Genomic DNA, 14930 nt, shown 5'->3' with positions numbered 1-14930 from the left:
TTTTGTTTGAAGTGTTAACATGTCAGACTTTATAGAGATTCCAAGTTTGAGCCTCTGCTAGTACCTGCTTTTATCAGGTAAAATGTTATGTGGTGGCACAGAAGGGACTCCTGCTGAAAAGTGCTCCCCTTTGCTAGTTTGATGGAAAAATAAAGAGAAATCTACGTGTAGTCTCTGAGTGATTATTTCCATGGAGGTTATACTGGGCACTTAAATGGCATCTAGAGGTGCTTTTCAATATCAGATGCCATCCTTTGCAGCATTGGAGGAGGTGAACTAGACAATTTTCCAACTCTGAATCAATTTTGTGACTTTCCAGTCTCTTTTAAACAGCTTTTAACTTTTGTAACCATTGCAGTCTTGGGAGTAACAGGCAGCAGAAGGCTCAGCTATACACCATTCACCAGACTGGAGGCTTCATGCCAGGGAGTACAGGGGCTGAAAACCATTATTTAGGAACCCATATCATAAAAGTACTTGTAGATGTAAAAAAGGATGGGGAACCAACCTGCAAGCAGCAAAGAAAAATTGACTTTATAGTCCTGTCATATGTGCATATAAACTGAGTTTATCATTGTTGTTGCTTGCAACAAAACTCTACTAGTCAATGTTCAGCTGCAGCAGTGCCACTTGCCAAAGCAAAGCCATCCTGTCTGCGACAGGAACACGTCTGTGGTGCCTGGCATCTGACAGTCCTGAAGCATTTTGCAGTACAAATGTTAATTAAGCTTTACAACAGCTTTGTAAGGTGGGTAAATGCCATCAACAGACATTTCAGCTAAGGCACAGGGCTCCCTCTCCTGTGGAAGGGTATCAGGGTGTGAGAGGGGTCATGTTGGGTGGGTAGCCAGTGTGTGGGGCCAGATTTGTGCTCAGGAGAATAGGTCTTCAATTGCTGCATGACCTTTTGTGCGAGAAAATTGGGACCTACATCACAGCTGGGACCTCTGCTATGCTTACAGCAGGAAAACTCAATACGGTAATAGAAATGTTCCATGGACTGGAATAGCACAGTGGTCTGTCTGCCAGGGAATTATTTCGGATTTTCCCCCAAATGAGACTATAATTCAGCTTTTGATATGCATCACAGCTCCTCTTGTTCCCATGAAGCCCTCACTTGTCCCAGAGGTCTGACCCTGTACCCGGGCTGTGACACTGCGTTGTGTGGGCTGGCTCTGCACAGCTCTCCAAGAGTGGCTATGTGCTCTCTGCTCAGGTGTGAGCCCTCATTTCATCCACACACTGCTGAATGGTTAGCAGCCTGTGTGCAGCCTGTCAGCCCTTCATGTTCTCCCTTCAGTGCTCTCAGTTTCCTGGCAGGAGGAGAAAATGCCCCTGGCTTGTAGCTGGAACCCTTTGCTGTCACATGTCCTTGCCAGAACCTCTCATCCGAAGGGCGAGTGCTGTGTCCGACAGCCCACCCCTGAGCTGTAGTCTGACATCCAAGGCTTGTGCTGTGTGTTGTTCAGACCCATCTGAGTCTTACATGTAAACACTGCAGAATTTCATGGCAAAAGGGTGGGAGGGAGGAGGAGGCAAAGTGCCCAGTGCCCTACTTAACAAACGCCTAAAGCCTGGCCTGCTGCGTTGCCTTGTCAGACTCTACATGCTGCAGAACTGATTAAACAAAAACCCAACGTGTTGGGGCCAGAAATCGCCCGGCTCAATGTTAACATTGTGTAAACACTCTCCAATTGACTAAATTCTAGCAGATCCAAAAGTTGCTAGGAGCATTTTCATGCTTTCCCTCTCTGCTGAAGCTAAGCCTGCAGCTCCAGCTCCCTGGGTCTCCCTGGGACTCATTAGCATGGCACCGCCGTTGCTGCTGGCAAAGGCAGCCACGAGGGACAGTGTCACACGTGCAGAGAGTGGCAACCTTCACACAGGAGCAAAACAGTGAAGCAAAACTGTGGTGGAGGGGAAGGAACATGCTTAATAATATGCAAATCAATGTAGCATCTCACAAAGATTTGATTTACGTTTTGAGGCAGCCGCTAAAAATGTTGTTTTAACCCCTCTCGGGAGCGTAAATATATCCACCAGACACAGACTAGATGGAGGGTGATTACATTTTCTAATAACTTTAATTTTACAAGGTAGAACATTTGAAAGCTGACATGTCTTTCATCCTTGGACTGAGTGTGCTGAGGAGATGCCCACGTAAAGGTAATTGCATCAGTGTTAATACAGCACAACCCTGCCAACTGCACAAAGAAATGCCCTGCAGATTTGTCAGGACGTGAGGAAGTTTTGCTACGCATAATGAAATGTGAAATATCATTTTCGATGCACAAAGGACATGCTTTCTCCTTGCTTTTTATTGTTTCATCACAGGCAGCCCAATGCTCGGTGGTGCTACCTGGGCTCAATCATTACATCTTCGGGCGGCGCATCCGCCTCGCTGAATCGAGTGCTTGCGCACTAGCTCAGGAAAGTCAGCGAAGCCTACGTGTTTTCCCATTTATGAGGGCAAATGATTTGGGTCCTTTGCCTTCCTGTAACCAATTCCACACGTTGTTAAGCTTGTGTAACTTGCGTGGATTTTTATTGCCTGTGCCTTGCAGAAAACGGCACTAGACTTAATGCAGTTGTTTCCATGTGACACGGCTGCAAGAGAGAGCAGTATTATGGCCCAGTGACGGTAAGAAGCAGAGAGGTGCCTCTGGAGGCAGAGACCTACACAAGGGCTGAGGCCCTGGAGCCAGGAAATGAATAAATGAACAGCACACTGCTGTGCTAGCACTTGGGGAAGGGTTGTTTGTGTCCTGCTCTGCTAAGTTATTGTTCAGGAGATAGAAAATTGGTACTTCTGTGGCTTGGATCCATTTTGATTTGTTTTCCTGTATTCAAATCATCTGCCTCCAGCTGCTTTCTTGGGCTGAGTTTGACAGAGATGCATAAATTGTCTCATGGCTCATCCTCTTCTAAAGAAGTTCTGTAATTCTCCTCCCTTAGTTTTTGTTTGGGGCATTTGTGGTAGCAATGGCACTGTAAGGGGCCAGGATTCCCTGCTCTGCAAACACAAAACCAAAAGGCAAAAGCCTCAGGGAGTGTCCAGGCTCTACTTTGTTTAGAGACCTGTTGTTGATTGCAAATACAAAGGTGTTGGTGGGTTTCACTGTACCTCGGTGCTGCCCCTGACAAAATTTTCTTAACAGTTAAAATGAGGCCCTGTTGAATCAGAAAAGGGCTGCCCAAAGGCTGTGCCACACTCAGGCAATGTTTATATCAGTCAGCCAGGAGCCCATTTCATTTCAGCCATGCAGGTCTTGTCTCCTTCTCACCCACCCGCAGGGCAGGGAGCAGTTGTGCTGAGCTGCAGGATTTGTGCTGCTCTTTGACTGACACTTGGTGTCTTCAGCATGTCTCCATGACAGGAGGGAAAAAGGAAGGGAGGGAAGGAGATTCTATCACCCTGAAACAATCTACTGTTTCCCAGATATTTGCTCAAACATTTAATTATTCTTTATAATGGTAGTACTGTTTTGAATTGGTCTCATCTCATCAGATGAAGGAACCTTTTGTTAACAGCTATTCCCCTTCTACCTCTCCTTCTCCGAGGTCTCCATACACTGCAAACCAGGCAGCTACTGGTCTCTGTTTTGGGCTCTAAGTCTTACAAAACCAAGCATGTTCTCTTATCCTCTGGTTTGCACCTTTGCTGGTAATCAGTGTTATCTTTTAAAATTGAACTACTGGGGGATGATAGAATATTCATCATCAGCCTCACAAGTGCTGCAAATGGAAGTATATTTACCTCCCTATTTGTCACTTACTTGTTCATATGTCTAAAGATCATTTTCTAGGTTGCAGTCCCTTATTCTGTAGCTGTGCCTCAGTACACTTCTTGTTCCTAGACACACAACCACAAATCTGGCTTTAAATGAACCTGGTGAATATGAATGGATTTCACTGAGATTATCAAGGTTTATTAAAAATGAAAAAGATCTCATCTAACTCTGCTCCAGCTCCTCTGTACAGACTCTCCTTAACTGGCTTAAAATGTTTATTCCTGAACCTTTAATATCCTTTTCAGTTACTCAAGGATTGGAAAACAATTAATTTTCCTACTGCCCTTTTCATACACGGAATAGAAGTATGTGTTGAACATTTTACCTCTTCTGCATTTTATTGAAAACTACTGGCTGTTTAGCTGCTGGGCTGCTGAACTTCCTTTGCTCTGTGCAAATTCTGTCCTTGGCCAGGCCCGAGATGACTTCTTCCTCTGTCATTTTTAGTTTCCCTAATAAATATTTCATCTTTTCTAATATTGTTTACAGCAATTCCTATTGATTTCCTCCTTCTCAGTCATTTTATATTGGCTTTTTGTTCCTAATTGCCTCCTTTACTTTTCGTCAAATGAGAATTTGCTTTTAGCCAAACTTGGGGTTTCTTTTAATTGTGGTATTGTGTCTCTTGTCCATCTCATGATTTTTCCCCAAGAACTCCCCAGTCTCCTCTTGTCTACTTTTCAGTCAGTTTTTGGGCATTTTATGTTTTTTAGTTTTTGTGCAACAGTTCTTTTGAGGCCTCAGCTATAAAATTGCATAGGTCACATCTATACTTCTCCTTTTCCTTTTGTCCTCATTTTTAATAATTATTTTTTGTCACTTTTTGCATAGTATATTAAACTGCAATATCCAGATCAGCAATAGTCTTACCTATATGTTTGAATAGCACTTGGAAAATCACGTCCTATGTTTTTGTGGTCCAGAATCTTTGGACTGTTTTCTGTTCTTTTCTTAGTGCAGTGAAGTTGGACTCCAAGGAATTTTGTCACCTGTTTGTTATTTTCATTTCAGCCCTGAAGAAGTACCCACTCAAGTTCTTCAGGCATAACTGTGGGTTTTTTCTACATACATCACTTGGAATAACAAAAGATATTCCTCCTTGTACAAACCTTGCTTGCATCCTTACTTTCCTACAGCTACACTCTTGGAAAATAGGATTTGGTTATAATCCTTTTTAGCAGACTGGACTAAACAAGGTTTCCTGACAGTAGGAATATACTTCTGCAATGGTAATTTTATAAGTGGAAGAGACTATCCCAGGGATAAAACTTCTCGTTGGAGGGGCTGAGTTATGAGACCTGTTACTGTGAGATGCTGAGGGTTGGCGTAAAACCAACATTTGCTCACAGACCTGCATCCAAACCACTGCTGCACCAACTGCTATGAAATAATTTGCTCCTGTTGTGGCAGTCGTTCTGGGTAATAACTGTCAGCCCAAGCTGCCAGAATGATCTTGTTCCTATTGCATGGCTGTCCAGTGAGCTATGCAGCAAGCTGTAAAGCTAGGCACTCACTGTTTTGCAAGGACATGGCAGTTTGAGTTTGCATTCCTGAGCAGGGCCTTACTGAGTCACCTTGCCTTGTCATAGCTGAATCACTGACACCTAATTGATGGAAGCTTTCTTCTTACACAATAGATGTCAGGCCTTGCACAGACGTCTGGTGAGTGATCCTGGACTCCAGGACTGATTGGGAAGGTTCTTCAAGTCAAACAAATCTGCACAGAGACAACTTTACTTCCCCCATACTGCACCCAGTCATGCACCCTAAAGGGTGCTCCTGTGGCTGAGCATGGTCACATTGAACACCACAATCAAAATTCCCTGCACCAGTCTCCCTGGAAGCATCTTTCTTGAAGAAATTCTCTGAGATTTGAGAGGGCAGAATGATTTTCCATGTGACAGGGGACATTGGGTTGCTCCCAAGATGTGAGTGAGGTCATTGTGCTGTGTTGCACGAGGTATAGACCCACCTACAGGAGATCCTGAAGCACAACCAGGCTGTATCTGAGAGGGTGATGACAGCAAGCTCAGGCTTACAGAGCTTTCACAATGTGGTTTTCAATGCCTGGGAGAGCTCTGACTTTCACAGAAAATTTCTTGGACCCCCAGACTTGATGAGTGCCCCTGATTAAGGTCTGCTATCACTGAGCTTCTCCTCTCCCCCTTTTCTACTCCACAGCTGTAGCTGGAAAGGTAGAATCTGGCCCTAACTGTCCATGGTGATGTTGTATTCCATTTGGCACTTGTGCAATATCTCTCCCTGCTTTTTTCCCTCCCTCAAAACACGAGTGCCTAGATATCTAAACACGTCCTACCAAGAGCACTCAGTGAGCACGGAGCAGATTGACTGCAAGCCCTTCTGACACTGAATTCAGCTGACAGTCAGCTCCTAACGCCAGCAGCTATTCCTGTTTTGTATCCTCTTCCTTCAATCTGATGCCGACAAGGTCAGGTTTAGAAACTTCCAACAAATGTTACTTTCTCATTAACAGACAGACCGTTGGGTGGCAGCTTCTGTGTTGTGTGTGCCAGTTGCCATTTTAATCAGCTCTGTTCTTCAAGCTTTGTGTTCTAGTAGCTGGTAGTGCCAGAGCGGTGAGCGGCACTAGCACCAGTGGGTGCCTCTGCACATGTTCAGCTCTTCATGGTTTTTGTAGGGATTTGTATTTGAATCCCATTTTCCAAGTGACCCCAACTTGTTCTCTGCTCTTTGAGAAAGAAGGGATGAGGTGGCAGGGCAGGGGACATCAGGGAAGGGAGGAAGGGAAGGTTAGCTGGCTGGCTAGAGAGCATCACAAACAGGTTGCAACTGGTCCACAGAGCTGTGTTGTTGCAGTGAAACATCTTCCATGTGGAGGAGTCCTGGTTTCAAATTCTGTAATTCCCATTTTCCTATACTGCACTTTCAGCATCCTCCACCAATCCACCATAAGGGCCACTGAAGTTTGCAAAGGACTCCAGCTTAGCTGAGTACCTTAAAGTTGTGCATCCTGCACTGTAAGGAACATAAACTCCCTGATGTATTGGTTTTGGATAATAGGCTGAAGTAAGAGCCCTGCTTTATTGTGACCTGAACGATGTCTCTTCTTACCTAATGATCACAGTGAGCTCTAACCTAATGCTGCAGGCTTGGTTTTGGATATGCACACATATATAAGTGAATAAATCAAATGTATATATAAAAGATATATAATAGGGTGATTTGTATTGTATTGTAAAGGTGTATATGGAGACTTACAGATTTAATCAGATCCATTTTAGATATTTGGGAATCTTTGCATTGCTCTCATAGAATCATAGAATCATTGCAGTTGGGAAAAGATCTCTGAGATCATCGAATCCAAGTGTTGGTAGCCTTTGGTTTGATTTGTCTTTGTTACTGAAAGTTATCCAGAGGCTGCTTTCCCATGAGCAGTTCAGGGCTGTCAGGTTGGTGGATGCTCTGCTGGGGTGATGGTCCTGGAAGTGAACATCTGTTGGTGATGCAGGAAGGTGGGTGAGATTGGTCTTTCAGTCTGGATGAGGGGCAGTCTGGGCTGTTTAAGGATGAGTGAGGGTGCAGTGACTTTCCACAGACTGGAAAGAACATCTCCAGAACAAAATTCTTATTCAATATGCTTTGGAATTGATACCCACCATCAGCTGCGATGAAATGGCCTCTCATTAACTCTAATTGCACTTGCCTCTTACTTTCATATTAGATAATGAACATAGTTAAGTCCTGGAAAGCCTGCTCTCCCTTTTTCTGCTGTGACAGCATTAGATTGTTGTGATTTATACTCTTCATATAGGTAGTAATATGATTATTCGGTTAATCTATTATTCATTTCACTCATGATCTATTCTTTCCACATTCTTATTCTGTGAGTCAATTTCTCTCTCTGCTATTTTAATAGAGTAGCATTTTAAATTGTGAGAACACCACATTAAACATGTATAAGATTTAATCTAATTTAAAATGCTTTCTTCTAGCAGGATATGCCTAATAAGCATAAAACTAATAATGTTCAAAATGCTATGGCATATTAACATGACACATTGTGAAGGATGCATTTTTCAAATAAAGCTAAGCACTAATTAATGAATATCTAAAACACTTTCTTATTCCTTATCCTGAAGCTGTATGATTGGCATGGAAAAAGATCTTTTGACAGAATACCATTGCATACAAGCTGCCTTGAAGTTTACAAATATTTTTTCTTGCTGTCTAATATGATATCTTTAAAGTAACACAAAATCAGTGATATCTTACAATATTAATGTTATATGGACACTGAAATACTTGGGAATCATTGATCTACACTTGACTTAGTGCTGGGTGCATGATTGTGACCCACTGGATGAAATGGATTTTATGTTTCTTCTCTGCATCTTTCTGCAGAGATCATGAGTCTGTTCCAGCCTGCAGAGGAACAGCCTGGCTGTTGCATTCTATGCTTGTAGTTTTAGAGACTTTTGAAAGTGTTTAATGATCTGGGCAATAATTATATTTGCTTACAAGTTTTTTTTACAGAAAAATGAAGTTTTGGTTTGAATGTAGACTTGTTTGAAACAAATTCAGTCTTCTATCTGCTTCTGCCGCCTGAGAACTGAGTAATTTTATTTTAAATATTTTTGTTTCTTGCTTTGAAATCACACTTCCTTTTAGAAGTTAGGTCAATGCAGCCTTGTGAAAATATAAAACCTGCCCAGATGCAAAAAAATACGTTTTAGTATAATTGAATAGATACTTATTCTAAGTAAAATAGAATTGTCTATTTTGTTTATTTGTTTCACTGTTTTCGTGACCCCATTTAATGTTCAGTTTTTGACCGTGTGAAGACAGAGAAAACAGTAAACCCCTGATCCTACAGAAAAAATGATGGCCAAACTCCAGGTTTATTTTGTCTGCACTGGCTCACAGGAACCTGTTTTTCCTTTCTGGGCCAAGTATGACAGAGGGCTGGGAGGCAGCAGAGGCTGGTCCCACACTAGGACGCTGGACTGTGGCCAGGTGGCCCCACTGTGCAGATTTGGAAGCCTCCTCAGCTCTGCTGATTTAGACAGAGCCAGTGGAAGCTGCTTTTAACACCCAGTGGGAAAAGTCATGTAACTGAGCATGCCTTTATGTCTCTGCAGTTCCTGAATCTGCTTTGTAAATCTCCTCTTTGTTATCATTGTATCAGTTTAATTATAGATTTTCAGTGCAGGCTGACATGCAACAGGAGGGCAAATTGTGCATTTGGCTTCCAGGATTGCTCATTCCCAGCAGGTAACTCCAGGCACATATGGTGGGATTAGCCATTTGCTTGCACTGCTGACCTTCTGCGTGTGCAGGATCCCAGCGGCTGCGAGCCGCTGCACTCCCACACTGTCACAAGGGTGAGTCTGAAGTGATGCAAAAGGAGACTTGGACAGGCAGATGATGATCATTGAGACAGCTCACTGCAAGCTCTGCCTCTAATGATGTAGGGAAATGACTAATGCTGCTAGTTCCAGAACACAAACTCCAGAGGTATCAGGAGTGCTAAAAAAACACCCTCTGACAAGGGGGTCAGGAGGATATTGGTTCTGAGCGTGGCTTGGATTCAGCAGTGTTTTTTCTGTAAGCATGTTTGTGTTCTTGTAAGGTTAGAGCTTTGCCGAATATTTCTATTTATTATTTGTGTCTTGCTAGTTGCTATGTACTGCAGTTGTAGTCCAGGCTCTGTTGTGCTGGTGATGTGTGAACATGAGAGAAAAATGAGAGTGTATTTGAGGAATGTATTAGGAGTGTACCTAACCCTACATTATCTCTGCCCTGGAACTTGCATAAAGTAAACTTCTGTAGGAAAATAATTTTTCTGAGCATTACAAAGCCAATATTTGAGTGTGTATTTATGACATTTTTTTAAACTGAGGAGGTAGAATGCCCCATTGTAATTCCATGTCCCAGGAGACACTTACAGAAATTGAGTTACAGGGGTTTGAGAAACCCAGACTGAGGTGGTGGGACTTCAGTGATGCTTCCTGGTGTGTCTGATAGGGAAACTGTGGTCATTCTTGCAGACATACAAAGTTAAAGCAATCACCACTTTCAAATTGGGAAGGAATTTTTCCTGTGTATTCTCCAAGTGCTGTTAGGTGCTGCAGATCCTAATGCTGCCCACCCCACTCTTTCTCTAACCCTGCAATCCCAGTGAATTTAGGAAAAAACCCATTGGGTAGATGATTTGGCTTTCTGTGTCTGCAGGTGAAATGGCATAACTTGATCTTAGTCCTTCTGCCACCAGGACTATGAGTCTATTTGCAATTACATCTGCACCTCTACAGCACTGGAAAACAAGGTCAGTAGCAGATCTCCTCTGCCCCATGCTCTTTGCAACATGCCCCAAAAACCCACCCAGAAACTTCCAGCAGTGGAAAACACTATTAGAGCATTGATTGGTTTTACAAAATACCGCCCCATTGGTGACACCCTCCAGACAATTAAAATAATTGGCTTTGGTATATAAAGCTCTTCCTATTTAGGATCCTGGAGGCCTGGGCACCGACTCATCTCAAGTTGACAGTTGGCGTCAATGACTATTTGGAAAACTTAGGCCTTGGGTACACAAAGATGCAGCACTTTTGTTTTTCATGTCTACTTCTCCTCACATCTATCCATCTTAGCAGTGATGTTATTTCTGGCCTTCATTGTTTTGGTTCTGCTTTCAGCAAATAACATAAGAGAAAGGTCTGTGACAATTTTAGGAAGCTTTAGAGAAGGAGGTTATTGATGGCTGCTACTTCTTCCACGGGCACTTGGAGAAATCCTTGAAATGATGTTTGCTGGCTTTGTGAAACGAATTATTACTATGGTAACAGCTGCTGAAATGTTACAGGAAAGTTTATCTCTACTTTTCCTTTTTTTGTTTTTATGCTGACATGAAAACTTGTAGCCTTATTGCCAAGATGGTGGCATATTCGTTGTGCAGCTCAAAAAAAGGGAAAGGAGCAAGCTTGTCAAAATCTTCATATTCAGGATCTGAGCAGCAGCAGAAATAAACACCCTCCCACCTAAATAAACTAAGAAATGGGGAAGAAGGATCTATGCACACTGACTGGAGAAATCTTACTTTAAATGCTAGTGATTTTTTAAGTTAAAGTATTATTTCATACTGTATTGATACTGCAATTCTACAGCTATAGCTGTGCTTGAGTTACAAAATAAATTGCCTTTACAGTAGAATTTTTATCTTTCTCCCAGCACAGCCAAATCTGCTGTTCGGTCTGTGGGTAAGTAGTAGAGAAAGAAGAGCCGAATGCTCTGCCTGCACACCCTCCTTGCTGGAATAAATGGCCATAAATTGTCAAAAGTGTAAATGTCTGCATGACCACACAAGACACAAGAAAGTAAGCTCTGGGCCTCTGAGTGTAGAAGTCTCAGTACAGTTATCACACTGGACACTAAAGGACATGAAGTGTGGAAGTTCAAAACAAAAGTTAATAAGAGTTTATTGCAGCCTTTCTTAAGCCGGGAGAAAATGTTTCCTTGTTCAGTTCTAGCATGTAAATGATAAGTACATTGAAGAGTCAGTGGTTGACAGTGGAGGTGGACAGAAAGAATAAATGGGCTGTCCTCAACATCCAGATGTACTGTCCATCATGGATAGACACCCCAGCCCTGGCAACTCATCCTGTTGTAGGGGCGAAAGGAACCTTGCCAAGCCAGTTCATTTATCTGCTGTGAGGTAGAGTCTGTACTTGTGTACATCCTCTGGACTTGGGAAAATTCAGCACCAACTCAGTTATCGAAGTAGCTTGAAAAATATGGAGCTGTTTATCCATATGATATTGGAGAAGACTTTTAATGAAGAAATGTACCCACTGTGCTGGGCACATTGCAAGCTCTGCACAGTGGTTTTCACTGCTCATTCTGAAAGAGAAGTTGAATCCAAGTCAAGGGCAGGAGCTCTTTTTAGCACAGAGTTTGCTGATGCTGGTGCTCATGACCAAAAGAAGGTGCCAGACTCTTAGGTTTTCTCCAGGACACTTGAATTATTATATATTGTGTTGCAGGAGACAAACTCATGCATCTGATGACAAGGTGTCATCACAGTCTCTGGGTTTTAAAACTCAAAGGTGGGGCCAGTCCAAATGTTGCAGGTGATACCAACCCAGGAGCCTTTGTCCAGCTGTTACCAGCCTTGGACCCCGAGAGTTTGGGACCACGTGAAACCCTTTCAGTGCATCTCCAGGCTGTGTATCACTTGCACAGCTGCTGTGGGAATGTAAAGCCCGCCATGTGTAGCAGGACGTGTAGTGACAGTTCAACTTCTTTGCTTTCCTTATATTTTACTGGTATTTTTGGATTAGGACAATGTCAGGAAGATGTTATTGAAGACACAACAATCTCATGAGAGCTGAGGGCAGCTCTAACCGTAGTCAGTGTGAGCACAGTCCTGCTGCTTAACCATGGACATGGGGGAAACCCTGAAAAAGCACATGGTCTGAGGATCTAAACCCAGGTGTGAGACAGAGATTTATCATGGCAATGGGGAGAGAGGCAAACTGCAGAATGCTCCCTGGAGTGTTCTCCTGAAGTGTTTCCTGCGGTGTTTGGGCAAGCTGATGCACAACTTCACATCTTGTGAGGCTCAGACTTGGCTTCAGTGGCCCTGACATGTAAAAAAATTATTGAGGTGTTTTATCATTCAACTTCTCTCTGAAATTCCAGGCAGACTTACTGTATATGCAAGTACCAGACAGGTAGAGGCCTTCATCTCAAGGAACAACTTCTGCTCTGTCCTTTCCAAAATCCTGTCTTTAGTGTGCTTTTTGAAGCTAAACTTTCTGTGATAGTTAAGGTGATAGGCTTTGTCCTAAGCCACAGTCACTTAGAAATATTTGATTGTATATGACACTTAGGAAACTTTGGGATATTACTGGCAGCTTTACTCCATTATCTGGGATCTTAGTCCTTCTGCAGCAGCACAACACTTCAAGTAATTTTGCTTCATGTAGCAAAGGCTGCTCAGGGCTGTCTGGCTACTGCTAATTTAAGCAATGGATTGAGGAACTTTGTGCATGGAAAATGAAAAGCTACAAGTGGATCAGACAGTGGGAGGAAAAGTGGGTTTGTGTTTGCAAACACCCACTCAGCCCCAAAGCACTGGCACCAGAGACATTTTTTGGCAAATCCTGAATCTTATCCCCTATAAATCTGTGGCAATTAGGAGCAACTCCACTGAATTGAATGGGATTATTCACATAAATACAGATGAGATAATATTTATGCTTCTGTTCAACCAGTCTTAGCAGGGAGTGGTTCCTGAACAAAACTAAGACTCAGGTTTGAATGCATTTTAACAATCCTTCCCATCACTCCTGCCCCTTTAAATCCAAAATAAAATATTGCATGGAGTGCTTTCATAAATAATTTATGTTCTGCCTGACACCAGTCAGGGAGGCATAAAGCTTTCTGTGTGTGCGTGCTGCTTCCAGAGCTCAGCAGTAACTAGATCTGAATTTAAAACAAAAAAATCTGAAGATTTTTGTTTTTCTATGAGGATGGAAGAGGTTCAGGGACTTTGAAAGAGTCAATTCAGGCCCCACCACATCAAGCACTTTCTGTGGTGTTTGAAAAAGCACTGTTCATTCATCCTCACCCCCCAGATGGGAGAGGGGTAACGTGAGGAGAACTGGCCTTGTGGTTAAGGAACTGGGTGGAACTCCTGGGATTTTGGCTCAAGACTGTTCTAGGTGATGTTGGCCAGACAAAATGCACTCCTGTGCTGAGATTTCCAGGCTACTTCCAAACAAGCTGGGAAGCAGAATAGTTGCATTGATACCTTGTGTTCAGGCAAAGGTACTTGCTGCCCATCGAGGTTTAGCTATCACAGCAGGTGTGTCTTGTTTTCCCAAATGACTTTGCAAAATTGCTAAATTTTCACCTTTCAGAGGGAGAGTAATTATTGGGCAAGTTGTGGGGTTGGGAGCTGTTTTTCCAGAAGTCTTTCATGACCTTGGGCAAAGCAGTTAGGCAGAAATTTAGTGAAGTATTAAAGCATTTCAGTCCTATTGAGGGCTTATCTCTGATTCATTTCAGTGGGATTTAGGGTTCCACTTTCTGCTTAAGTACCTAAATCTTTTTGTGATCCATAAAAATCTTAAAGTTTCTCTTTGGAAAAAAAAGGAATAAAAGAAATATCTTGTCTCACAGGGGTGTTTTGAGAAGAAATTAAAGATTGTGTAAAAACAAAAAAAAAATCCCTATGAGGCTATGTAGATGTGATAGAGAGAATGATCATGTATTCCCTAAAACAAATCCTGGAACACATGCTTGGCAGGAGTATTGTACAAATGTTTCCATGCTGGCAGGAGCACCTGGCCCACAGTGGACAAAGCTCATCCTATAATTTATAGCAAACCTCTGGAAAAATATTTCTTTCACTTAAAAACCCCCAAAAACTCTGCCTGTGGCGTGGCATCTGGAACATGCTTAGCAAGCAGCAGGAGCTCTTTATAATTCATGAAAAGGGTCACACAGATAATGAGACAAGGTTCCTCGCTGCAGCTAAATATTTCTTCCCAACGCCGCTTCAAAACAAAAAGTACCAAGGCAGTGGGCGTGGGGAAGCCTTGCTCCAGCCCTGGAGTCTGCTGTGTCCCCGGCAGGAGCAGTGCCCAGAGCTGCACTCATGTCTGGGGGCAGCATTTGTCCCCACACTTCAGGGATGCTCCAGTGCAAAGCACCAAACTATGAACCTCTCCTGCCTGGCTCTGGCACAGAATTTGGGCTAAAACGCCCAAGCTGATGCTAAATGAGCTTCAAAAAGCTGTCAGAGCTGTCTTGGGAGCTTGTCTGCTGCTGCCCTCTGCCACCACCATGCTTTCAGCTGGGCTGGGGTGGGAGAGTTTTCTGGCTCCAGATAGACCCAGAAAACGTTGCTGGAAGAGAGGGCAAGCTGGGTTTGGGCTTGTTTTGTTTCTAGATGACACCGCAGACAGGGTTGTGCTGAGCCTGCCTGTGGCCCTGGGGAAAGAAAATGTCTGTGGGAAATGATTCTTTTGCTTGGCACCATTTCCAGTGGGAATCAGTAAGGATTTCAAAGATGTTCCCCCTGATGTGCTAAAGCTTGGCTTAAAAAAACAGAGAGATGAAAGGGCAGCCTCCTCTGGCGTGCGATGAGATGTG

The 14930-nt window shown here is 43.1% G+C and overlaps 1 long non-coding RNA gene across 1 annotated transcript in view; it reads left to right on the top strand.

The window, feature by feature from the left end:
* The window catches only part of LOC138118815 (uncharacterized), a 96394-nt gene that overhangs the window by 63621 nt on the left and 17843 nt on the right, over positions 1-14930 (top strand). The gene's annotated exons all lie outside the window — the stretch shown is intronic.

This window comes from Aphelocoma coerulescens, chromosome 14 (genome assembly GCF_041296385.1).
Source record: "Aphelocoma coerulescens isolate FSJ_1873_10779 chromosome 14, UR_Acoe_1.0, whole genome shotgun sequence".
Taxonomy (NCBI): domain Eukaryota; kingdom Metazoa; phylum Chordata; class Aves; order Passeriformes; family Corvidae; genus Aphelocoma; species Aphelocoma coerulescens.
This window is presented reverse-complemented; position numbering and strand designations above follow the sequence as displayed.